Source organism: Amblyomma americanum, chromosome 1, assembly GCF_052857255.1.
Source record: "Amblyomma americanum isolate KBUSLIRL-KWMA chromosome 1, ASM5285725v1, whole genome shotgun sequence".
Classification (NCBI taxonomy): Eukaryota; Metazoa; Arthropoda; class Arachnida; order Ixodida; family Ixodidae; genus Amblyomma; species Amblyomma americanum.
Genome location: NC_135497.1, coordinates 519,148,164 through 519,173,925, shown reverse-complemented (window position 1 = coordinate 519,173,925; position 25,762 = coordinate 519,148,164). Strand labels below are relative to the sequence as shown.

The 25,762-nt window shown below is 45.5% G+C and overlaps 1 pseudogene across 1 annotated transcript in view; it reads right to left on the bottom strand.

Annotated features, from left to right (window-relative positions):
- The window catches only part of LOC144116229 (inactive selenide, water dikinase-like protein), a 40,819-nt pseudogene that overhangs the window by 5,597 nt on the left and 9,460 nt on the right, over window positions 1-25,762 (bottom strand). Inside the window, exons 5-9 of the transcript XR_013311796.1 lie at window positions 23,078-23,391; window positions 14,273-14,376; window positions 13,515-13,664; window positions 13,066-13,176; window positions 1,400-1,593 (exon numbers count right to left, since the gene is read on the bottom strand). The product of XR_013311796.1 is annotated as an inactive selenide, water dikinase-like protein (transcript). The remainder of the gene's footprint in view (window positions 1-1,399; window positions 1,594-13,065; window positions 13,177-13,514; window positions 13,665-14,272; window positions 14,377-23,077; window positions 23,392-25,762) is intronic.

The window sequence follows — 25,762 nt, the reverse complement described above, 5'->3', positions numbered from 1 at the left end:
ATGTTGTTGAGATTGCAACACAGTTTACTACCAAAATAAAACATTGCTTGTTTTCTTCATTGCGTTTTTGTTCATTTTCAGACTAACATGTTCACGTTATACCGCTGACAGCACACCTTCGCGGCAAAAAAAGTGACTGAACAGCAAACTTAATTGCAAAAATGAAAACACTGGTTCTTTTGCTTGGTGCTGTTGGGTTTGAAATACAGTTACTTAGCAAAATAAAACATTACTCGTTTTTATTCACTGCGTTTTTACTGCAAAACATTAGTCTACGGTCCCTTGTCGTGCGATTAGTGGTTTCGGGGCGGAGCCCACCGCCTCCTTGCTCCGCATTGGCCGATTCGGCGGTCGGCATTTCTCGGTGTCGTCATTTTGACGTCACTGTCTCAATATTGAGACAGTTTTTTGAGACTGATCCGTAATCGCGCCCCAGGTTATCACTGTCGCCCTTCGCATGGGCTGCTAACAAGCTAAGATATTTTCATGCAATAAACAAGGAAGCAAAAACCAGACGGACAAAATACAGCACTTCCGAGCCCCACCACCTTCTCAAGGATAGTGTTTTCCAATCTAATCTAACCTGTATCCTTGTTTGTACTATCCAAAGACACGACTTTAATGATTTTCTTTTTTCTTTCCCTTATTCGTTGGCATCACACTGGAGTAAACGGCCGTGGTAGTAAAGAGACAGCCACAAGGATTGGATAATTCACAACAGAAAACAAACAACTGGTGGTGGGGGGAAGCCTCAGTCCCCTAACCAATATTTCAACAAGACGACTTTCCTTTTCTCCCACCTCTTGTCTAGCTGCGACAGCATCATCACTCTTCGTGCGTTCACCTTTTTAAATCTTCCCTTCCTTACTTCTGCCTTTTTAATCCTCCTCCCTGCTTGCCAATCCCTTCTTTTTCTCCAAATGAACATCCCAATTTCTTGGTGCATTTAGATGTCATGGTGTCCTTTGCTCTCGAATATTTTGCAGAATCTACCATGTGCAGCAACATCTCCTTAAGTGCGTTATCAAATTCTTGGAGCTTCTTTTTATTTGTTTGCACTAATGACCTGCACTTTCCGTTTTCAATGCTATACCATATCTCATCTCATTATTTATGTTACGATTACTGTAGTGGAAGCTGTCTTCATCATGGGACATGAGTTTATTATTGTTGCCCTGACCACTGCTGTACTTCAATTATCAACTATTTTGTTGTCACCTTCTTAAAGCATTGCTCACAGTTTGTATACAGTTTAATATTCGTGCACTCTCTTTCTGTGACTGTACATGTTTCACCTCTACAATACCCCAGGAAGGCATTGCAAAGACTGCCGTAAATAAGCACATAAGCAAATAAGCAACTAAAAAACAACTGCAGACACGAACAAATCAGCACCAACCATTGAGATTGAGACGTGCCATGCAGTCCATTGCACGGACGTAGACCCTGCGTACATCTTCTTCACTGATGCCAGCCTTGTCCAGCTGAGCACGGCGCTCCGGCTTCTCCAGCCACTGGTGAGCGTTCACTGCCACCTGGGTGCCAAGGGGCTTGGTCAGTACCAGCACGTCTCCAGACTGTGCATTGTCTGGCCTGTAAAGGGAGCATAACAACATTTAGCAATTCGGTTAAATGGCCAGGCTGATGAACATTCCAGTTTTTGTCTAGGGCCTTCTCTGTTGTTCTGAAACAACTTGCTTTTAATGACGCAGTGACTACATCTGTAGCTAACATTCTCCAAGGATAACGTTGAGACAGGCATGGCATTACTATTGCTGTCATTCTTTGCTCTGGAGGAAGGCATATGTTCAAGGGTTCTTGTTGCAATTCTTTTTCTGTTTACATTATATTGCCATTTTCAAAATTTCAATGTCTATGCGACGGACCTGCTGGGCCTTTGCTATAAGTACTCTACTTGCAAAAAGTATCAGCGTTGACTTAGTGGAGTGCAAAATGGTATAAGAACATCGTTGGTGGGTGCGGGATAGCACTTGACATAATGACAATTCTAATAAGACATGATTTGAACTTGTGCAAAAGTGAATTATGCAGTACAGTGAAAGCTCGTTAATACGAACTCGACGGGGACGACGACAGTTCAAATTGACTGACGTTTGAACAAACAAAAGTGAACAGAATAAGCATTTGGGAAGCAGTTGGGTAGTGAGATTAGCCATTTCATTGTCCTAAAGTATTCCTTCAGCACCTCTTACCTTTTATCTGAAGGCCTTTTCTTCACCTTCAAAACTGAAGAGGCGAGTAGCATTCAGCGCGTCCAAAAATACCACAGCGGAGGGCCCCACTGAAGTTGCAAAAGGCATACTACCACCACTGAGCATAGTCACAAGGACCACCGTCTCGCGTCTGGCGCTTTTCGACCAAACCCTATAGTGCAACCTCTGTGACTTGCAAATTCACACTTTCGTGTCGCGCGATTGCGTAAGCATTGAAGTCGACAAGCAAAGGTAACCCGGACGGTCACACACATATTGTTCGATTTTGCAGCCACCCCTGGCACGAGGCGCACACTGCCAAACCAATGAGTGCGCTTTTTGGCGATATCCTGTTGCGATAATGCACTGGCATTAACTTCACGTCTGGTTCACGCAGGAAGTGCCGCTTCAGCAACGCCAGTTGTCAACACCAGGGTGATCTCGGCAGAGGGCTGCAAGCCTCGACTACGGAGCTATAAAAGGACGGCAAGGCCAACGCCTCTCCGCAGTCTGGCAGCAGCGTACCATTGGGACCACATCATGTATCTTATCTGCCATTTGCAGCCTGGAAAGGAGCGGAAAGAAATCTCGGAAGGAAGTGCTGCTTCAGCAACGCCAGTTGTCGACACCAGGGTGATCCCGGCAGAGGGCTGCAAGCCTCGGCTATGGAGCTATAAAAGGACGGCAAGGCCAACGCCTCTCCGCAGTTTGACAGCAGCGTACCATCGGGACCACATCACGTATATTATCTGCCTTTTGTAGGTGAGGTATTTTTGTTAACTTCAGTGCCTGCCTATTATGTGCAAATTCTGCGCTGATGCCAAACTATATTGACTGATGTGTTGAATGTGGTATACTAAAAAAAAAGAGAAAAAAAGCTGTAAAATGAGAAAAGACGACCGCGATACTGCAAAAGCAATCGAAGACCTGCAGCGTGAGCTAAGAGCTGAATTGAGAGCTATAAAAGGGAGCCTACAAGGAATGACAGAACTTGAAGATGAAATTCAGCAAGTACTGAAAGAGAACTGCGAACTGAAAGCAGAAAATGATAAACTCACACGCAGGCTTGATGAGCTCGAGCAGTATCAGCGCTCCAACAACCTTGAGATCTAAGGCATTCCACTGGATGGTGAACTGTTATCTATTGTGCAAAAAATTGTTGTCATTGTTGGAGAGGAAATTACAGAACAGGACATTGACATATGCCATCGTGTACCCACTGCACGCCATGATGGATCAAACAATGTGGTTCGGCTTGTCTGCAGAACTAAGAGGAACGCAATACTTAACAAGGCCAAGAAAGTCGGGATGGATGCAAAAAAGCTTGGGTTTGAAACCTCCTCTCCTGTCTATGTAAATGAGCATCTGACAAGGTATGGTAAACAGTTGCTTGGTGCGGCAATTAAGAGGAAGAAGGAGGTGCGATGGAAGTTTGTCTGGACCGCTGGATGCAAGGTTTTCGCGCGAAAAGACGAGGGCTCTTCAGTAGTTAGGATCACTTGCATGGATGATCTCGAGAAGATGACAGCCAACGAAGAGTAGACAAACTGTCCTATATTTCTGCATGGCACGCATTCAAGATGGACACAGATATAAACTGCGAATACCATAATTTTGACTCTTTTAATTCATTCCTAGGCAGCCCGCAAAATCGCCTGACAGTACTGCATATAAATGCACGCAGTATTTGCAATAAGCAAGATATAAACTGCATGATCTGTTGTCATCCTTTTCATTTTCAATTGATGTTATACTTTTCTCGGAAACCTGGCTTTCAGTGGGCGAGTCTCGACCACAATTTGAACAATCCAGGTATAATGGCTTAGTTCGTTCGAAAAATAAGGGAGGTGGTGTGGCCGTGTACGTGCTGCAGTCACAAAAACATGACGTCATATCGCAGTTTTCAATGGTCACAAATGATGTGGAATGCCTCACGATGCGGTTAGATGCAGCTGTGATTGTAGTAGTCTATGGACCTCCTTCACCCCGCGACGTCACGAAGATGAGGTGGCGCTGATGTTAGCAGCGACTTTTGCATGGTAGGCAAAACAGGTTCCGCTTGCCCGTGCCTACCGCAGCTGCCGCAGCTACCGGCGGCTGCTTCAAGCCTGTGCACTGCAGAAGCAGCATGTATTGACCAGCTGCGTCACTGCTGGATCCGCGTAGTAGCATAAAAAATATTAAATTAGCCTCGATAGGTTTCTCGCGCATAAATGCCGCATTCAGAAACTGGCTAACAGGCATTGGGCCACGGTAGTAAAGCGCGAAGTCTGGGAGTCGATAGGTACTGCCACTCAATGCACTTAAAAGCATGCAAGTTACTGCGTTCATTCACCTGAGCTTCAGGATAGTAGGCTGATAATTGCTCAAGGAAAAAAAAAGACATATGCAGCTGCACACGTACTTATCACCTTGAGCCGGAGTGCACGGCAAGCCGACAGGTTCACTCGCCCCCAAGGAATGCGTTTTTTTGTTAATAGCACACCATGTTTTAATGGCGCGTTTTATGACATTTAATATTTACTTAAAGAAAAAGGAATGCGGTCACTGACCATGTCATGAAATTCAAAGACGTTTCGGAACCTCGTACGGGTTCCTTGATCACTGAGTGGTACAAGAAATTGTCGCGACTTATATGCGTAACACGTGGCGCAAGGAGCGTGCGTAGATGGGTGGCATGGTTCCTTGCACCCGGTTCATGGTAGCTGGTGTCGATTGTATGATTAGAGATTCCATCAGCCGCCGAGATGACACGTTCCTTTCCTTCGCGATGACAGTGGCGTGGTCCCAGTCAATCGTATGAGTATGCTCTTGCACATGCTCGGCAATGGCGTTCGTCGTGTGATTATTATTTCTGACGTCACATTTGTGGTCGTTAAGCCTTCTGGAGAACTTTCCTGTTTCGCCAACGTAAACCTGGGGGCAATCAGCACATGGGATCTGGTAGATGACACCTGGAAATGCTTCAATTGGCAGTTTATCTTTCACGTTCAGGAGCTGGTTACGGAGCTTGCTGGTCGGGATGTGGGCAATGCGCATGTCATATTTTGCAAACACGCGGGATAGTGCTTCGCTGATTCCCTGAACGTAAGGAATGGCAGCACGCGCCTGGAATGTCTTGTTGCTTTGTGTTTCCGGCTGCAAGATCCGCTTCTGAATAATGTGGACAAAGCGACTAGGGTAACCGTTACTAGTCAGTTCTCGGTGAATCGTCCTCAGCTCGTTTTGCAATGAATTTTCATCTGAGCATATGCGTACGGCACGTGTTATTAAAGACGATACCACCGACGTCTTGTGGCCAGCCGGATGACACGACATAAAATTGAGGTAGCGACCTGTATGCGTAGGCTTCCTATAGATCGAGAAGATGAGGGCGCCCTCATCCCTGCGAACCAGTACATCCAGGAATGGCAAAGAGCCGTCTTTCTCAAGTTCAACGGTGAACTGTATATGCGCATTCTGGGCATTTAGGCTGTCCAGGAAGCGTGTGACGTCTTGTTTCTTCAAAATGCAGAAGCAGTCGTCTACGTAGTGGTAGAATACTTTGGGTGCAGGAATGAAGGTGGCTTCCAATACTAAATTGGCCGTTGTAACTGATATTGACGCCCCCATTGCCGTGCCTTGTGTCTGCTGATAGAAACTGCCGCCGTAGGAAAAATAAGTGTTGTCAAGGCAAAATCTCAGCGGCTCACAAAGTTCCGGAACGTCAAAGGGTGTGCGGCCAGGGAGACCAGTGTCAGCTTCCAGGGCTTTTTCACATGTAGCTACTGCTAAATCCACTGGAACGCTAGTAAAAAGCGATGTCACGTCAAACGAAACCATAATGTCGTCTTCACTCAGCGAGATGCCATGTAACTTAGAAGCAAACGTGGACGAATTTCCGACATGCGTTGATGTCTTGCCGGCTAGAGGACTCAACACCCGGTGAAGATAGCCTGATAGTCTATAAAGTGGCGATCTGGTGAAGTCGACAATAGGTTGAAGCGGTACCCCAGGTGGTACCCGGCCTGCCTAAAGTCCACAAGCCTGGGGTACTGCTTCGACCTATTGCTGACTTCACCAGATCGCCACTTTATAGGCTATCAGGCTATCTTCACCAGGTGTTGAGTCCTCTAGCCGGCAAGACATCAACGCATGTCGGAAATTCGTCCAGGTTTGCTTCTAAGTTACATGGCATCTCGCTGAGTGAAGACGACATTATGGTTTCGTTTCACGTGACATCGCTTTTTACTAGCGTTCCAGTGGATTTAGCAGTAGCTACATGTGAAAAAGCCCTGGAAGCTGACACTGGTCTCCCTGGCCGCACACCCTTTGACGTTCCGGAACTTTGTGAGCCGCTGAGATTTTGCCTTGGCAACACTTATTTTTCCTACGGCGGCAGTTTCTATCAGCAGACACAAGGCACGGCAATGGGGGCGTCAATATCAGTTACAACGACCAATTTAGTATTGGAAGCCACCTTCATTCCTGCACCCAAAGTATTCTACCGCTACGTAGACGACTGCTTCTGCATTTTGAAGAAACAAGACGTCACACGCTTCCTGGACAGCCTAAATGCCCAGAATGCGCATATGCAGTTCACCGTTGAAATTGAGAAAGACGGCTCTTTGCCATTCCTGGATGTACTGGTTCGCAGGGATGAGGGCGCCCTCACCTTCTTGATCTATAGGAAGCCTACGCATACAGGTCGCTACCTCGATTTTATGTCGTGTCATCCGGCTGGCCACAAGACGGCGGTGGTATCGTCTTTCATAACACGTGCCGTAAGCATATGCTCAGATGAAAATTCATTGCAAAACGAGCTGAGGACGATTCACCGAGAACTGACTAATAACGGTTACCCTAGTCGCTTTGTCCACAATATTCAGAAGCGGATCTTGCAGCCGGAAACACAAAGCAACAAGACATTCCAGGCGTGTGCTGCCATTCCTTACGTTCAGGGAATCAGCGAAGCACTATCCCGCGTGTTTGCAAAATATGACATGCGCATTGCCCACATCCCGACCAGCAAGCTCCGTAACCAGCTCCTGAACGTGAAAGATAAACTGCCGATTGAAGCATTTCCAGGTGTCATCTACCAGATCCCATGTGCTGATTGCCCCCAGGTTTACGTTGGCGAAACAGGAAAGTTCTCCAGAAGGCTTAACGACCACAAACGTGACGTCAGAAATAATAATCACACGACGAACGCCATTGCCGAGCATGTGCAAGAGCATACTCATACGATTGACTGGGACCACGCCACTGTCATCGCGAAGGAAAGGAACGTGTCATCTCGGCGGCTGATGGAATCTCTAATCATACAATCGACACCAGCTACCATGAACCGGGTGCAAGGAACCATGCCACCCATCTACGCACGCTCCTTGCGCCACGTGTTACGCATATAAGTCGCGACAATTTCTTGTACTGCTCAGTGATCAAGGAACCCGTACGAGGTTCCGAAACGTCTTTGAATTTCATGACATGGTCAGTGACCGCATTCCTTTTTCTTTAACACAATGCCTGACCAGACGAACTTTCGTCGAACCATTGATTATGTTAATATTTACTTGAAACTATTTCTTGATATGACGACGTAATTATTTCATTCGAGTAGAAAGAAGTCTGGTAAGTTGTGTCAATCTTGCGCGGTCGTATTGGTGTGCTTAGAATAGCGTACCTTAAGTGTGCTAAACGCCATATGCTTTTTCATTGCATCATGCATGTGTCACGTTTCATGAGGTAGTACATGATCGCGAAGCTTGTTTGGAAAGAAGCAGCCGCAGGCGTGCTACTAACAGACACGTGGCGAGATTGAGAGGGGACGCGGCAATGAAAAGTGTTTTCGTTATTCATGCATGCGATATGTAACTAAACTTGGTGCAAATATGAAATTCCTACGCTAGTTTCAGTAATTCCTTTTATTTATAGCTATACCTGGTGCAGTTCTGGGTAATTATAATTAACACCGTCGTCAAGTCCCCCAAGGTCTCAAATAATTGAGTAGATCGTGCGGTTTTTTTATGCCAGCATGTGCATAAAGCCCTGTTCTGTACGATGACGCGATTAGTTCTTTTTCTATATGATCAGTACTTATGCATGCATAGTTACATGAAAACGTTTCTTACAAGAAATAACTAACACAGTACTGCACGTGTAGGGAAAAAAATCGAGAGATTTATTATGCTCCTCAATGTCTCAGGAATAGTTTGTGACAAACGGAATAATTTGATTTTCATGCGAATTACGAAGGTGAGTGATACAGTCGCAGAAAATGTGAGAGGTCACAAAACGAACCTTAAAGTTTATTCCCTCGTTTATGGCATCTTCGCTTTCGCTTTGGTCAAAGAAATGCGGCACTGAAATCAAAGAAATTACTTCACAATTTTTGACGACCACACTTCTAAAGAGCGTAATTTATAAATTTGTACTCAATATTTTGCTATAACTTTTCGTCACGAAACTAGACTTCAGGGCTAGGAAAGAAAATAATTCTAGAAATCAAACATTTTCACCAAATCAGCCAGCTTAACAAGAGGACAAGTCGCCCTGGCTGGTGCGTGGTCATGCAGCTAAAAACAGCGCTAAGCGAGACAGGAGATCGGGGACACGACGCTGTCCTCACTTTTCGCACAGCGCGACACATACGTATGTCAGCAGACGATGAGCGCACGTCTGCTGCGACGAAACAAGGCCAGCACTTCCCCTCACTACTGTCCCGATGTAAAATCATTCCGGCTAGTGCAATGTCAAAACTTGCTTCATTCAATGCCTAGCGCATAAATAAACGGCAGGAACGCTTTCTACATGTTTACTACTAACCATATATGCAATACAGTGGCAAACTATTTCTCTTTATAGGCCGCACGTGGCCAACCCGAGCTCGTGTTCTTCAACAAATTACTAAGTTGGAAGCATCGACCATTGCTATGATTTGCAGAAACTGGAAACGTGCCTACAAGCCTTGAAAACCCGTGCTCAACACCTATCCGCGACGCCATTCCCCGACCTTTTGCCTACCACGAGCTCGCTAGCAACTGCAGCGCCACCTCGTTTGTTTACAAACATGCAGGAGGTCTATAGGCCACCAGCAGGGAACAAGTTACACTTTTTTGAAAACATTGAAGCTCTTCTTCATTACCTCAGTAGTTCAGGGCTTCCCTTTGCAGTCATGGGTGACGTGAATATCGACATGCTTTCTGACAACCCACCGGCGAGGCAACTGAACGAACTGATAAATTCCACTGCATGTGTGAACCTTACTACAAAAGCGACCCGACTCACGGCAGAATCTGCCACGCTACTAGATATCTGTATCAGTAATATGCATCCGCGCCGGCAGTATTTCTGGATTATTATCAGTAGATATAAGCGACCACCTACCAAACTTTTGTTCCATTCCACTTGCGAATTTTAAAAATAAAGAAAGAGAAATTAAAGAGTCACGCATTATAAACGAACGCGCTCTGGAAGTCTTTCGCTCTCTTATCAGTACCACTGACTGGCAACCTGTTCTAAGTGAAAAAGACCCGAACAAGTCGTATGATGTGTTTTTCGATAAACTTATGTTGTGCTACGATCAGTCTTTTCCAGTAAAGACGCAGAAGCGGCACAGTAAAAAAATAAGAAAACCATGGATCAGCAAAGCTATATTGAAGATGATAAATAGAAAGAACAAGATGTACCACGCCTTTGTTAAATGTCGTGACCTGACAGAGTTTACTGAATACAAGAAGTATAGAAATACGGTGAACTCGCTGGTAAAACAAGTGAAAACTCAGTATTATGAGCAGCTATTTTCAAAAATAAGAAGCAATCCCCGAAAAATATGGAATGAAGTAAAAAGCCTAACCAATCAAGAGAAACCGTGTGTAGACTTGCATATTACAACGCCGAAGGGCGTCTTGTCTGGCTGTGCAGCTGCAATCGCCATGAATAACTACTTTGTTTCTTGCTCCGAATGCGCCGACCTTAACACAAAACAAAAAAATAACTCTGTTACTAGTTGTGCTGACTTTGCAAATTCGATCATGTTCACTCCCGTGACACCTTCCGAAGTGAAACGAATAATTAATACGTTAAAAAATAATACAGCTGCTGGCTATGATGACATTTCATGTGGACCGATAAAATATGTAGCTGATTTAATATCTATTCCTTTGGCTCATATCATGAATTGTATGCTCGCGTTTCCAGACCGCTTGAAGATAGCACGCGTACATCCGATTTTTAAGGGTAGGAACAGCTCTGCTTTGACTAACTACCAAACAATTTCAGTCCTGCCGATCCTGTTCAAGCTTTTTGAACATGCCATCAATGTCAGGATACAAAACTTTTTCGATAAATATCATGTAATCAGTAATATGCAGTACGGATTTCAAAAAAAAATCTACAGAACCCACCCTGCTTAACATAAAAAATGAGATAATAACAAATTTTGAACAAAGACAATATACGCTTGGACTATTTCTAGATCTGCGTAAAGCATTTGATTCTGTGTGTCATGATGTCCTTCTAGTTAAACTGAATAGGTATGGGATCCGCGGAATACCACTACAATTAATAAAAAGCTATCTGTCAAACCACTATCAATTTGTCAGTTTTAATAAATATTCATCTCCAGTTCTGCCAGTTAAAAAAGGCGTTCCACAGGGATCTATTCTCGGGACTTTGCTGTTCATAACATACGTAAATGATTTATGCTCTATTCCTAATACCCCGAAACTAATCATGTATGCACATGACACAAACGTATTTTTCTCTAGCCATTCACTCCTGGACATTGAACATGCTGTCAATAACTATTTGTTCCACCTGTCTACTTGGTTAAACACAAATAAATTATGCTTTAACATTGAGAAAGCGAAATACATATTTTTTGCACTGCTAAACAAGCCTAGGAAATCTCCCATAGAAATTCTGTTTGATGGCAAAGAAATCGCTCAAGTCAAGGCTCAAAAATTTTTAGGCGTGTGGTTTGAAGAAAGCTTATCATGGAATTCTCATGTTAACAGCCTCATAGCTGACCTAAGTAAAACAATTGGCTGCATCTTTAAGATTTGTCCACTCATCCCTCAATGGTTACGAACTGTACTTTCTTACTCACTCTTTTACTCCAAGCTTTCCTACTGTGCTTTAGTCTGGGGTACCACTACAAGTCACAGTTACAAAAGATTAATTACCCTGCAAAAAAAGTGTTAAGAATATTTGAGCAATATCACGGCCCACCGGAACTACTGCGGACAAGGCCGCTTTTCCTGAAATACAAAATGCTAAAAGCCAATCAAATTTATTATTTCAAATTGCTTCAGTACATAAAAAAAGCAAAGCTTTACAGTGTACAAAAATCCAATGCAGCTCCAGCATACCCACTCCGTAGGAAAACTTTACGGCCACCAAAAATAAGAACGAATTATGGACGACAACATATTGAATATCAAACAGCTAACCTTCTAAATAAAATACACAAGGATTAACATATCTGAGTGCTAATGTCTCCAAAAACAGGCTTAAAGCTCTGCTGCTGGAAAATAACTTAGAACTCACATAGTCTGCCATGTTTCTGTCCCTAATTTCTATTTTTTAGGAGTGCATTTTCATTTGTATCTTGCTGTTGTTTTGTTATTATGATGTTGCAATTTTTGTTGTTCCAAAGCTTGCAACAACCATGTTCAGAATTTTGTTATATTTGCAATCTTTGTACCAAGTACTTTGTGTCGGCATGTAAAAATTATTGTTTGCTGTTTACTGTTATTTTTCGTTACATGATTTATTTACCTTTCTTTCCCCTTCTTATTTCCCCCAGAACTTTTGGTGTGAAACTTTTTTTAAAGCTATGTTTAACATTTGTGCCAAACTGTATGCGGGGCAAGAGCCATCGTCAGGCGTTTCGCCTTTTGCTCTTGCTCCTCTTTCTGCATCAGAAAGAAACAAATAAATCAAAAATCAAAATCAAACCTTCTCTTCAAGCATTTTGGCACAGTAATTACTGCAGACAGAAGACAATTCTAAATGCGGTACACCGTGTAGGTTGACTGCTCCGGCCGCAACCAATCACATGAAAAGGGCACTGAAAAGCCGAGACAGACAAGCAGCAAACATCAGCCAAGCACCAAATTTTTCATTTCGCACACGTCAAAATGTTTCGTGCATGACTGCGTGGTTTCGGATTTGGAGTGCTGGAGACGCTGCGACATGTCTGATTCGCTGTAAGCATCTTGTTGCTGGTCATGTGATCGACTTCTCAACAGCAAAACCCAACCCAGGAAGCTACTGAAGCCTTCGAGATCAACACATACAAGCAAGCCGGCTCGGAGGTCATGCAGTTAGTTGCCACCGCTAGCACAGAGAGAGAAACCCTCCCTCGTTTACCCAGCCTCTCATGCCATTTTAACCCTGCCCACTTCTCCGAAGAGGTGGTCAAGCCTAGTGGGGATGTTTCTTGGTTCACCGCGTGCCCCGACCCCAGGCGCGGTGGCATGTTGTTCGAATTATTGGTGGCACAAACCATTCATGTTCAAATTAACAAATTAATGGGCTATGTTTCACATAGACCCCAGTGCAGCATGGCCAGACCCAGTCGTACAGTTCGAATTATCCAGAAATTCAAATTATGAGCTTTGGCAGTACAGTCAGGTATTTCCACGGGCAAACTACATCATCAGTGTGGTGATTCTTTGGGTATTAAGTAAGGTTTATCTGAACTTTGTAAACCATGCTCATGCTGGAAAAATTCATCACACATAGTGCCCAACAGACACAGCCTCAAATGCTCACATTTTGCATTTCATAAATGCTAACACAGACAAATACAGCACGGAAAACTTAATTCATTGCAGAATGAAAAAAGGGAAAGGATTACTGCACTCACGAGATGATTTCAAACTATCTGCAGACTGATGATGCCACGCCAGCAATTATAGGCCAAGGATTGAGCAGTCTGCCCTCCTGTGACCCTTGTGCCTGCTTGTTCAGCCAAGTCCTGTGAAGAAACAAATGCCATTCAACCTAGTTGCACCAAGCTTATGACTTCAGTACTGGGGCATAAACTCAGGCAGTGAAAAGATTTAAAAGCTGAAACACTTGAACAGCTGCTCCCTGACATGGACATCTCTTGTAGATCTTTTCTCAAGTTATCTCTTCACCATGCTAAGGGCACGAACTTGAAAAAGAAATCTGAGACTGCATTCAAATTTTGAGAGCTCACACAACTAGTGCCCTCACACTCAGATTAGCTCTGATAGGCAGCCATGGTCTACACACACCTCAAAACATTGATGCAAGCACCTTAGGTTTTACTGCAGTAGGGGCCGATCCTACCTTGATTCTCTTGATGAGAAGAGGCACGACAATGTCCCTCTGCTTTTCAGTAAGCTTGGTGCTGGCAGCCATTACCATCAGTATGTTATCGCAGCGGGTCACAAAAAGTGCATAAAGACCAGACAGCACATTGGCACACGCTATCTTGCCCTGCAACAAACAAAAACAATGAAAAAGAATACAACCTGTACACATGGTGCCAGCACAGGACACCAACATGAGGCCTGTCACCTATTTGATTTATTACTGTGTAACAACGAAGATGTGTCAGCGCAGTAGCAGCAGTGCTATCGCTGAGCGCGCGCTGCTGGCTGGCTCTAGAACAACCGCCAACGTAAGGTAACAAACACCGCTAGTGCATTGACACATCATTGTTACAATTAGATTTATTTACACGTTTATGGAAAGTATATTTATAGTGTGGTTTTGAGCCCAATAAGACTGCTCAGTAAGCGACCTGTTATCCAGACTAGCCAATAAGTTAACAAAATTAGCACTTTAGAAACTCTGATTATAAAAAAAGTTTGGTGATACTCCTACGACTACAAGAAAATATATTTAATACTGCTTTGTTTAGTTTTATTGCCTGTTATTAAATCTACAGACACATAACTTTCTGCAAAAGAATAACACTTAGTATTTTTTGTACAGTCGAATGAAGTGACAGCAGAGCACTGTGATGTTGAGGTTTGAGAATACAATCCGCCATCAGGTTACTAAACGCAGGTAAGCATTTTTTTACAATGTTGAACAATTACAGCTATGTAGGGGTCTTCAACAGATGGATAGAAGTAATCAATAGTTTGAACCAGAGAATAACCAGAATCTCCAAGGGGCACAACACTGGAATCCATGCCAATGTCTGAATGGAAAAAAAAATATGTATATTAGTCAGGTTGTTATGACTAGCTTCTTGAAGAAAGGGACATTTTCTGGGAAGTTATCACAGTTACTACATTTAAAAACACTGTACAAGGCACCCAAAATGTCTTCAATGAGGTTAAACTGTCCGCACAGTATCAGTGCTGGGCTTTGTTCCCGTTATGACTTGGAGAACTAGAGACACCTAGCATTAGTTCCACGTTTTATTCTTTCAAATGAGGCATTAAACATTAGAATACTTATGCCACCATGTGGTATTCACCTATGAGCACTAAATTGGTATCTGAATTTCTTCTTTCATGCTATTTCACTTTAATCAACCGAATGATGGCTGAGACATGTGGTTCACACTTAGGTAGCATGAGGCACGAAAAAAAACCCTGTAATATAAATGGTGATACATAGTTTCAATTCACTAAAACACTTAAGCCAGCTTGCTTCAAGAGCTGGAATGACAACAAGCAACATATCAGCCGTTAAATTGCCGTTCTTTTCGTGTCTCATGTGTCCTACTTGTCACACCCATCATTTGGTTGATGAAACTGAAACTTAAACAGTGCCAAGAAGAAATTCAGTTATAAATTTAGCAGTCACAGGTGAGTACCAGGTGGTGATCTATGTATTCTAATGTCTAAAGCATGACTTGAAAGAAGAAAAAGTGCAAGCAAAAACATTTTTTTTATGAGGCTAAATTTGTACTGAAAGGGAACATTATTCATAATCCAACACAATACTATGCTGAGACACACGAAAAGGAATGAAACATAGTCTACCGGCCTGTACCCAAAAGTGTAATGAGCTTTATAACCGAACACCAGAATAAAGCTGGCCACACAACTGTAAATGTTTAGTCAATCTGCTGTACCAGAAGAGAGCGTCGTGCATGTCTTCAGCTACTAAATTCTTTAATTATTTAATAAATAATCAGTGTGTATTGTAAAACAGAGTGCAACTACTTGAGTGTCTGTGTTCAGTTTGTAAAACTAAAGTACACTTGGATCTTTATCGACATTAATATCACCTCACTGTCATATTTCAGTCACTGACAGCCATTGTCCCTCCCTCACGCTTTCAGTGCGAAAGCACTATTCCACATGTACCAACCGCTAGCAAGAATCTTGTCTTGTGCTCATACTATCCCGAGCTCGGGTCAGTTCGGAGCAGCATCGCGCAAGCTGCAGCCAATCGGATGAAGCTCAGGTAAGTTCAGAGAAGCATCGCGCCAACTGTAGGCAATGGGAGGAGGGTGTTGTGTATTGTCTTTTTTTTGGGGAAGGGGGAGTGCGTCTTTCACGAACGGCATCATTTACTACTGCCTGTGTTTCTCGTCGCCCGTGTGCCCTACTTTGAGTTTTTATGTGTGTGTGTGTGTTTCCTACGCACGTGTGCACGACGGGGTGCCATTGGGGACCGGAGCAGTGCTGGGACACTCCCAGTTTTTGGATCGCCGGTGTCTGGCCCGGGATCAGGTTTCGACGACGGTGCCCAGGAGGTGAGTTGGGCAGCGAAAGGCCGGGTGCAGCTGAAACCGGCCGGTGCCCCTCGGACTCTCGGCAAGACAGTGGCTTCTTAGACGGCAAAGAAGGGAGACGTTTGTGCCGGGTGTTCCGTCTGACCACTCTTTGTGTATCCGTAAAGTCAATAGTTTTCCTTGTCTGTTTGTTAAAGAATGCGTCTACGAGTTGTCACTGTTTCCTGAATATTCACCGTCGCACGATTCGACTCTCCCACACGAATTTCTCGCAACATGGTGCCGAAACCCGGGAACTGCAATCTCCAGGACTTGGAGATCTTCTGAAAGCTGGAACCAGGCTGCGACGGTAACGGAGAAAGTGAGTGACGCCATGGTTCGTGTTCTGCGCAATCATGCAGAGATCGAAAGAAAAGAGAACAGCGCGTCGACAGCAAACTACCAATAACAAGCTGATCAACGAGGCCAAGGCAGCTTTGGGAACGACATACATCGGAACATTGTGCTCCCTAATCGAAAGACTTGGAGCCAACAACGACGAGTTGCCTAAGCTGAACGCCGAATTGAAAGATTCCATTGCTGATGAAGACTTCGCTTCTGAGTTTGAGACGGTCATGCGGTACGAGGACGCAGCATGCTTGGACAGCTGAAGGCGAAAGAAGCTGAACTGCTGAGAGCTCCTCGCCTATTGGCTACACAGCCGGCAGAGCCACAATGAGGAAGCCAACATGGCGGCGGCGAAGCTGTTCACCGCAGTGCAGTCAAGCTGCCCACCCTCCAGCTGCAGACCTTCAACGGTGAGCTTCGACAGTGGCGCGGCTTTTGGGAGCAGTTTAAAGAAGCAGTTGATGAGAACGGAAACCTCACAAAGGGAGAAAAGTTTCATTACTTAAGAAGCCTTCTGAGTGGAGCGGCAGTGCCATCGATAGCCGCATTACAGGCGACAGGGGAGTGCTACGACGATGCCATAAACATTCTATCCAAGTGCTTTGGCGACACCCGACAGATTATCCAGGAGCACCTTGCCCATCTGAGATCGCTACTGTCCGTAACATCATCGGACGACGTGCGAGGCCCGCGAACCTCGTGGATCACGTTCAATGCCATGTGCCCGGACTGAATGGGTTGAAGGTGAGTTCGACCACTTATTCTGCCATGATGATAGACATTCTTTTGAAAGCCCTACCTGCTGACATCGTCGTTGGCTATTATAAACGGCTGGCCAACACTCCGGAGTGGCCGCGTTCAGCTAGCGACACTCAGAACGGTGAGGCTACATCTGTCACGATCCCTTCAGACGGTGAGCTGGAAAAACTTCTAACTTTTTTACAGTCGAAGTTGAAAGCTGGGAAAAGAGCAGTATTGGCAGCAATAGAGACTACAAGCAAGTCAGACAGGAAAGCGAAAAGAAATCGTTGTCTCTCCTGCCGACATCTGCGGTACTGCACGCAACTTCCCATGTAAGGGAACAGTGCTTTTTCTGCGGCTCACTTACTCACAACGCTGCAGACTGTGACAGTAAAATAAACAGGGAAGAAAAATTGCAAAGACTTAAAGGGGACAACCGCTGCTTCCGATATACCTTGAGAGGACATCACTTGAAAGACTGCCACCGCCGACTGAAATGCGGGAAGTGTAGCGGCAGACATGTGTGATCAGTGTGCAACCCAAACTGGAAGCCGAAGATACTAGAGGTGAATCCAAGATTGGAGATTAACAGCTTGCATGCAAGCAGCTGAAATTCCGTCAACAATGAAATTCTTCTGCAAACCTGCCGGCTTTGGGCTATTGGAGAAGGTAGGCGCAGTTACATTCGAGGCATCGTAGATGGGGGAAGTAACCGCAGCTTTATCTGTGAGGACATCTCTAAATTTTTAGGCCTCAGAGAAAGTAAAAAAACCTCTCTCCAGCTGAGTACGTTTGGGACAGCCACATCAGCACCAGAAAGACGTCGTCTAGTAGAAGTGCATCTTTGCCGCCAGTACAGTGACAAGGAATACATTATAGAGGCCATTGAGGTTCCTTTCATCTGCAACGACATAGTCCAGGTGCCTGTCGAAAACGACTTTGTCAGAGCAATAGAAGAGACAGGATGGCCCATCGCGGACAAGCTTCTACTGCTGGAAATGCCAGTGGTACCCGGAATTGGGCTTCTTATTGGCGCTGAACCCCTGTGGAAATTCGTGACGGGCGAAATTCAATGCTCCCAGCAAAACGCTGACTTGGTTGTCCTGGGGTCGGTCTTCGGTTGGATGTTTCAGGGTCCGATATCCGTGCATACCTCCGTTGACAATTCAGCCAACTCCTGTGTCCTCAGGGTAAGCACAGTCCTTGAAAGCACTGAAAGACTTGTGAAAGGCTTCTGGGAATTGGAAAGCATTGGCATTATGAATCATACCGGAGGGCCGAATGAGGAAGCGGAAGCGACTGTGGGTGTTTGAAAGAAACATCAGAATGAAGAACGGCCGCTACGAAGTCGCCCTTACTTGGAAAGAAAACAGTGGACAACTTTGTGACAACCACTCACAGGCACTACAGTGACTGAAGAGCCTACGGAAAAGAATTCAGCGCACTCCAGAATTTGGCGCGGAGTATGAAAGTACAATGCGGAGCTACACAGATATGGGCGACGCCAAACATGTAACACCTGAAGAGCAAGCCACCGATCAGGCTTATTACATGCCACACGCTTTTTTGTCCAGTGACTCAAGAACGACAAAGCTATGCATTGTCTTTCACGCCTCCTCACATGAACAAGGGTCTTCCTCCCTGAACGAACATTTGGAGAAGGGCCTTGTCTCTTAGCTGATCTGCTCAAACTGCTGATTCGTTTTCGACTTCCTCAGATCGCATTGACAGCTGACATTGAGAAGGCATTCTTGCAAATCAGTGTCCGAAAAGAGGACCGAGACTCCTTGCGCTTTCTCTGGTTTAACGGCTTGCCTTTAAAGGAAGAACCTGATCCTGAAGTAGAATAGTGGCGAATGAAGCGTGTGCCGTTTGGCACCAAGGATAGACCTTTCCTGCTAAATGCCACCCTGCAATATCACCTTAAGAGGGTTGAAGAGCCAAAGCAGAGAATAGCTGCGCTTCTGGCGGAGTCGTTCTACGTCGACGACCTGTTGCTTGGAGCAGACACCGAAAAGGATGCGGAGATTTTTGCGCAGGCCAACGATATTCTTGGAGCTTGCGAAAGTGGTCGTCGAACTCAAGGCACTTGCAAGACCTATTTGCGTCGCAGGAGGGACTGAATGACTCGGTTGGAACAGTAAAAATTCTTGGGCTTATTTGGAATCCTGCAGAAGATACGATCACCATGGCCACCAAGTCTCTCTCAAGCATTTTGGACAGAGAGAACAACTGCAAAAGACTTGTTCTACAAACCATCGCCAGAATATTTGATCCTCTTGGATTGCTTGTACCATTTACCATACAAGCCAAGGCACTCTTTCAGGAATTGTGGCAATGACACATTGGATGGGATGACAAATTGCCCAATGATATTTTCAGGAAGTGGGAAGACTGGAAGTCGGAGCTAATGGACCTTCGTTCACTGACCGTACCCCGATGTGTTGCTCCAGTAGTTCAACCGCAGAGTGTACAGTTGCACATCTTCTGCGACGCCAGTCAGTGAGCGTACGGGGCATGCGCCTACCTGCGACTACAGGACTCCAACGGCAGTGTTGACACGAAACTCATCTACACGAAAGCGAGAGTTTCACCCCTAAAAGGTACGATTCTTCCCCGAATTGAACTGATGGGTGCACTGATAGGTGCTAGAATAGCCAAGTTTCTGGAAGGCTGCTTAATGATGTATGCTGGTCGAACGAAAATGATTTACTGGACCGACTCCAGCATAACCCTTCATTGGTTGAAAGGAAACCCTTTGCAGTGGAACCAGTTTGTGCGAAACAGTGATCGAGGTTCAAACCTGCACAGAGAAAGAACAATGGAGGCATTGTCCCAGTTCACAGAACCCCACTGATCGTGTGGCACGTGGAGTGACTCTAGTCTTCAAGAAGACCGACTGTGGTGGTTTGGACCGTCATGGCTTTCAGAGACAGAGGAGTCCTGGCCAGCTCTGAATGAGTTACGTCCCAACGCCTGAGGAAAGTTCGGAAGAAAGGAAAGAAGTAAAGGTGTTGCAAGTAAGGGCATTTATGCTGATCTTGGACCTGGCTCACCACAGTAGTTTTTTCCGAATTTTACGGATAACTGCCTGGGTGTTCAGATTCATAAGTGCTTGCAGGAATCCGTCTGGCATAGTTTTTTCTTGTCCAGCAACGGAAGAGGTAGAAAGGGCCGAAGCATACTGGCTGAAAGTTGTTCAGGAAGAAGCATACACGGATGACATATCCCGTCTTGGCCAAGGGCTCTCATTGAAATCACAATAAAGCTAACAGAAGTTACAGCCCATTTTTGACCCTGAGGGACTGCTACGAGTAGGAGGGCGGCTGCACTTCTCCGACGAGAAAGAACAGGTGAAGCATCCACTGCTCCTCCCTCCCAGCCATTCGTTCACGGAGCTCGTTATTCGAGACGCTCATTTACGAACATTACACGGCAGCTCTAGAGACGCTCTCACAGAAGTGGGAGAGAGGTTTTGGATCCCACGAGGACTTCAACAAGTAAAAAGCGTTGTAAACAAATGCAACATGTGCCTCAAAGGTCGCGCAAAGCCTGGAGAAGCTCTCACAGAGCCCTTACCAAATGAAAGCGTTTGCCGTTCTGAACCGTTTCAAGTGGTTGGCATAGACTTCGCCGGGCTGCTCTTCACTAAGGACAAGGACACGGTCTCCAAATCTTACATTTACATTGCTCTCTTCACTTGCGCAGTTACGAGAGCAGTTCATCTGGAGCTTGTCTCAAACCTATCATCCGAAATGTTCCTATTGGCTTTCAGACGATTTACCGATTGACGAGGACTGCCATCAGTGATATACACTGAAAATGCCAAAGCCTTTCAGAGCGCCTCTAAAGAATTTGCAGCAATGAGAGACTCTGTTTTACGGAAATTTCCACGACCACTGTGCCAAGACACGCATCAAATGGAAATTCATCATGAAAAGAGCAGCATGGTGGGGTGGATTCTGGGAAAGGATGGTGAGGACTGTGAAGGTTTGCCTCCGTAAAATCCTACACCAGGCAAGACTCACCTTCGAACAGCTTACTACAGTACTGCAGGAGGTGGAAAGCATTGTTAACCCCGCCCCGTAACCTACATTTCTTTGTCACCAGAAGACCCCGAAATTCTTACTCCGGCACATTTTATTACAGGAACGAGACTGATGTCGCTACCTTCTCCGTGTCATATCAGTTCGTCAATACAAGCTGTGACACGAAGGTGGATGCACCGCAAACGATTGCTGGAGCAGTTTTGGAGGCGATGACGGAATGAATATCTTTTGACACTAAAGTCGGCGCACACTTGCGGAAAACAACAGGCTCGACAGACCTCTGTAGGAGACTTAGTTCTCCCCCGTGAGGATAAGGCGCCGCGACACATGTGGAAGACGGGGAGGATCGTTGAAGTGATCCACGGAAGAGGTAACCAAGTCCGAGCGTGTGTTGTGGAGCAGCCCAACGGATCCACATTGCAAAGTCCGGTACAGCTTCTCTATCCCCTCGAGTTGTGTGTGTAGTGCTGCCACTGTTGGGGCCGGGAGGTTCTTGTGTATTCTGTCTTTTTTTGGGGAAGGGAGAGTGCGTCTTCCACAAACGGCATCGTTTACTACTGCCTGTGTTTCTCGTCGCCCGTGTGCCCTACTTTGAGTTTTTGTGTGTGTTTGTGTTTCCTAAGCACATGTGCACGACGGGGTGCCATTGGGGACCGGAGCAGTGCGGGGACACTTCCAGTTTTTGGATCGCTGGTGTCTGGTCCGGGATCGGGTTTCGACAACGGCGCTCGGGAGGCGAGTTGGGCAGCGAAAGGCCGGGTGCAGCTGAAAGCGGCCGGGCCCCTCGGACTCTCGGCAAGATAGTGGCTTCTTAAACGGCAAAGAAGAAAGACATTTGTGCCGGGTGTTCCGTCTGACCACCCTTTTTGTATCTGTAAAGTGAATATAGTTTTCCTTGTCTGTTTGTTAAATAATGCGTCTATGAGTCGTCACTGTTTCCTGAATATTCACCGTCGCACGATTCGACTCTCCCACACGAATTTCTCGCAACAGAGGGCATCACGCCACCTAGGTCACATAAACTTGTGGCAACATCACAATCTGCCCATTGGATTGTGAGGAAACTGACCACCGTGGCAGTTAAAAAAATGATTGGTCGCAAAAGGTTGCTCGGGAAGAGCAACATGGGTCGCACGATCCCTACCGGTGGCTATGATAGAAACAGACACCTGTCAATGCAGTGGCACATCCCTTAACCGCTGTGCCACTGCGCTGGTAGTGGTACGCCGCCATCTATGAATGTTAAGTAGAGAATTACCACCTCTGCCCATATGGGCATTATCCTACTAAACCCCTCAGAGCGGCACTTAAGTGTCCCCTGCTTTCACACATGTACTTTGTTTAACTACGTTAAACCCCTACCACTTTTATTTTGTTTAAAGGACACTGAACTTGAAAATCACTCACTTTATGTGTCACGCCACTAGTGAATTTTAGGCACGAAAGACTGAACAGAGTTGACTGAATGCCAGATGTATTCTCTCACCAGTGAATAATTCAAGAACTGCAATTCTATAAAACAACAGAAGCATGAAACAAAACGATCAATAAGTATATCCTGCATCACATAATACATTCATTTCAATGCTGGTACAATGAAAAATCTTTAATTCCATCATTACATAAATGGCAACCTTGTTGACTGTCTGCACTGTTCTGAACATTAAATAGCTAGATCAAGACAGTGATCAACAATTCCAAGTTGATGAATTTTGCATTTTTGGTAGGCTGGACTATAGTGAAAAAAAGAGCAGAATGATGTTAGCACCTGCTATAGCACACTAATGCATGCAAGTGAACAACTGAGTACTTTGCACCAGTACAAGTACATAACACCACGACGAATACTTATGTCCTGAATCCAGTAGTACACTCGTTTCACTGCCGTACGGTTACAAAGCGTCACTGCAGTAGAAAAATCTGCTGAGCGTATCGTTCCGATACTTGTACAATCAGGCAAAGACAACAACAAAGTATCTGCACCAGTGTTCGGTGTACAAATTAAAACAAGCTGCTCCAAAGCTTGAACGCACCGATCTGTGATCCCTCAGGGTGGTACAACACGGCCTTCTGTGCTTCGCCGTCTCCCCTCAGCGAATTGAGCAGCTTGTTGAGCACACCCTGGGGAACCTTGCAGCCTCATCTTTTCATGTCAACCAGGCCCAGGAGCCAAAACTCTGGCTCGAGACCGTGCTCGGCGTTGTCGAACGGGTGGTAGATCACCGTCACGCCGCTGGCTCCGCGTCGGAACATGTAGCTCCGACCGGCGACAGCATCGACATGTGCAGCCTCACCACTCATCGTGGCGAAAGTTCGAATGGCCCGTGGCAGTGGCGGCTTATGCAGTCTGAGGAGGAGAAGAAAAGGAAGTAATGACACCTCCAGCCAATCAGAATTGATCACCGATCAATTCAATTAATTCACACAGTGGAGTGGCAGCGGACAGCTTTGCCCAAACTGACTGCTCATGACAGCCAGCCGACTTGCCTGCTCGCATTCCTCGGAGCCTGTCGAACGCAGCTCCAATGTCGACCGAGAACCGTCTTAATGCGCTTCACTTCCTTGCTTGCTGGCACTTCCCTATACGTTTCCCCACTTTTTCTTTTATATGTAGCGCAAAGATTAGTAGTAGCACTGCTACCTGCTCAAAACTATTTTGAGTTGCCACCTAGAGGCTATTCTTCAGTTTGCCGTTGTTTGTTACTAAAGGCATTAGAAATACTTTTTATCTACTTTATGATTACAAATGCAAAAAAAGCAAAAATTCTATTGAAATTTCAAATGCACGCAACGTTACCTAAGCATGTAAACTTTATGCACACACACGCAAAAATAACTTGCAGTCACTAAAAACCGCAGCGCCAGCAAAAACAAACTGGCAATACTTGGACGCCATCTGGACAGTGTGCCTGAATGTTGTCTAATCCCTTCGTGACCTGACGAAATCAGCAGGAAAGATAAAGTCGCAAGTGCTTCGGAAAGCTCCTTGAATGCAGGCGAAAGAACGTTTAACTACATCAAAGACTTTCTCTCTGATAGAACGGCTAAAATTCAAATTGGCACAGTCAAATCCGACCCCTCAGTTTAGGAGACAGAGGAATACCACAAGGATCTGTCCTGTCCCCCTTATTCAATATAACCCTCAACAAAATGGCACACGAAGTCACCAAAATCCCAGACCTAGAACACTCTTTGTACGCGGACGATATCGTCCTTTGGACCACTAAGGGGAGTATCGGCACGATACAAGACACGCTACAACAAGCGGCAGATGTAGTAGTAGAGGAGGCACAAGCTGCAGGACTTCCGTGTTCCCCCAAAAATCCGAAGTCCTCATCCTATACCCAAAGCGTCAAAGAAAGAATAAAGCACCTCAGATCAAAATCTACGCAGAAGGGGCAGCCATCCCAGAAGTGGAAACACTAAGAATAACACGACACACTAATTAAGAAACTGAGAAACACCGTCAACCAAATCTCCCTTCTCATCAGACGCATCGTAAATAGGCAAGGAGGAGTTAAAGAAGCCGAGACCAGGAAACTAATCCAAGCCTTCGTTCTTAGCAGAGTCATCTACTCTACACCATACGACCTGGATGCTCTAATTAGACAATCCTACAAAATTGCACTCAACCTCCCCCCCGTCATACCCCAAATTAAAAACTACTCCAGTTAGGAATTATAACACCTTGACAGAAATGATGGAAGCACACCTCACCGCACAATACGAAAGACTATCAGGAGCTGAAACGGGACGTTTCATCCTAAAGACGGCAGGAATACAATATGAAGGAACCCGTACACAACCTTGCCAATTCCAAGACACATGCATAAACACTTACTAGTCCATCCTCTGCCCAAAAACATGCAACCAGACTACTGCTAGGGAAGTAAAACTTCACGAAAGATTTTCAGTTCAGAAAGACACGGTGCATGTGGACGTGGCAGAACATGCGGACAGAGACGCCTTTCCCTAGCAGTTTTTGATCATCGAGGTTCTCCCCTCGCATCGGCGACAATCGATGAAACAAAATTTCTGGAGGAGGCAGAGGAAGCTGCCATAGCTTTAGCCATTACCTCCACCACTGCCAAATACATCATCAGCAACTCTAAAACTGCAATTCGAAATTTTGCCAAAGGAAGGGCCCACTCTGCAGCCATCAATATATTACAAAAAATCTCATATACCTGCCAGATCACATTGATCTGGGTCCCCGCCCATTCGGGCCATCCTGGAAACGAGGCGGCGCACCGATTTGACCAAGGATTCGTGGTTAACCGGGAGGTGCGCTACCCTGAGCTCAGGTCGGCCAAGGAGCGAGTGACAACCTACAACAAAATTACTAACCACTTCAAGAAAGAATGACAAATCCTCCAAGAACCACGTACATCTCTAAGTAAAACATAACTCAGCTGGCGGCAGCTCCAAACAGACACTTTCTTTAATCCGTACATGTACTCTATATGGTTCCCAGAGCAGTTTAACCCCATCTGTTCTCTCTGCAGACACCTTAAGGCAGACACACCACACATCATCCTATACTCATGTAATCAAGAGAAGCCGTCGAACAGTCTGCAGCTCTCTACTCAATCGCAGTGGGAGGCCGCGCTGCTTAGCTGGGACCCGGAGGTTCAACTCCGAGTCACAGAGTGGGCCGAAGAGGTCGCCGAACGACATCATCTTGATCTGCACGCAAGGGATGCCAGCGTATGCGTTTC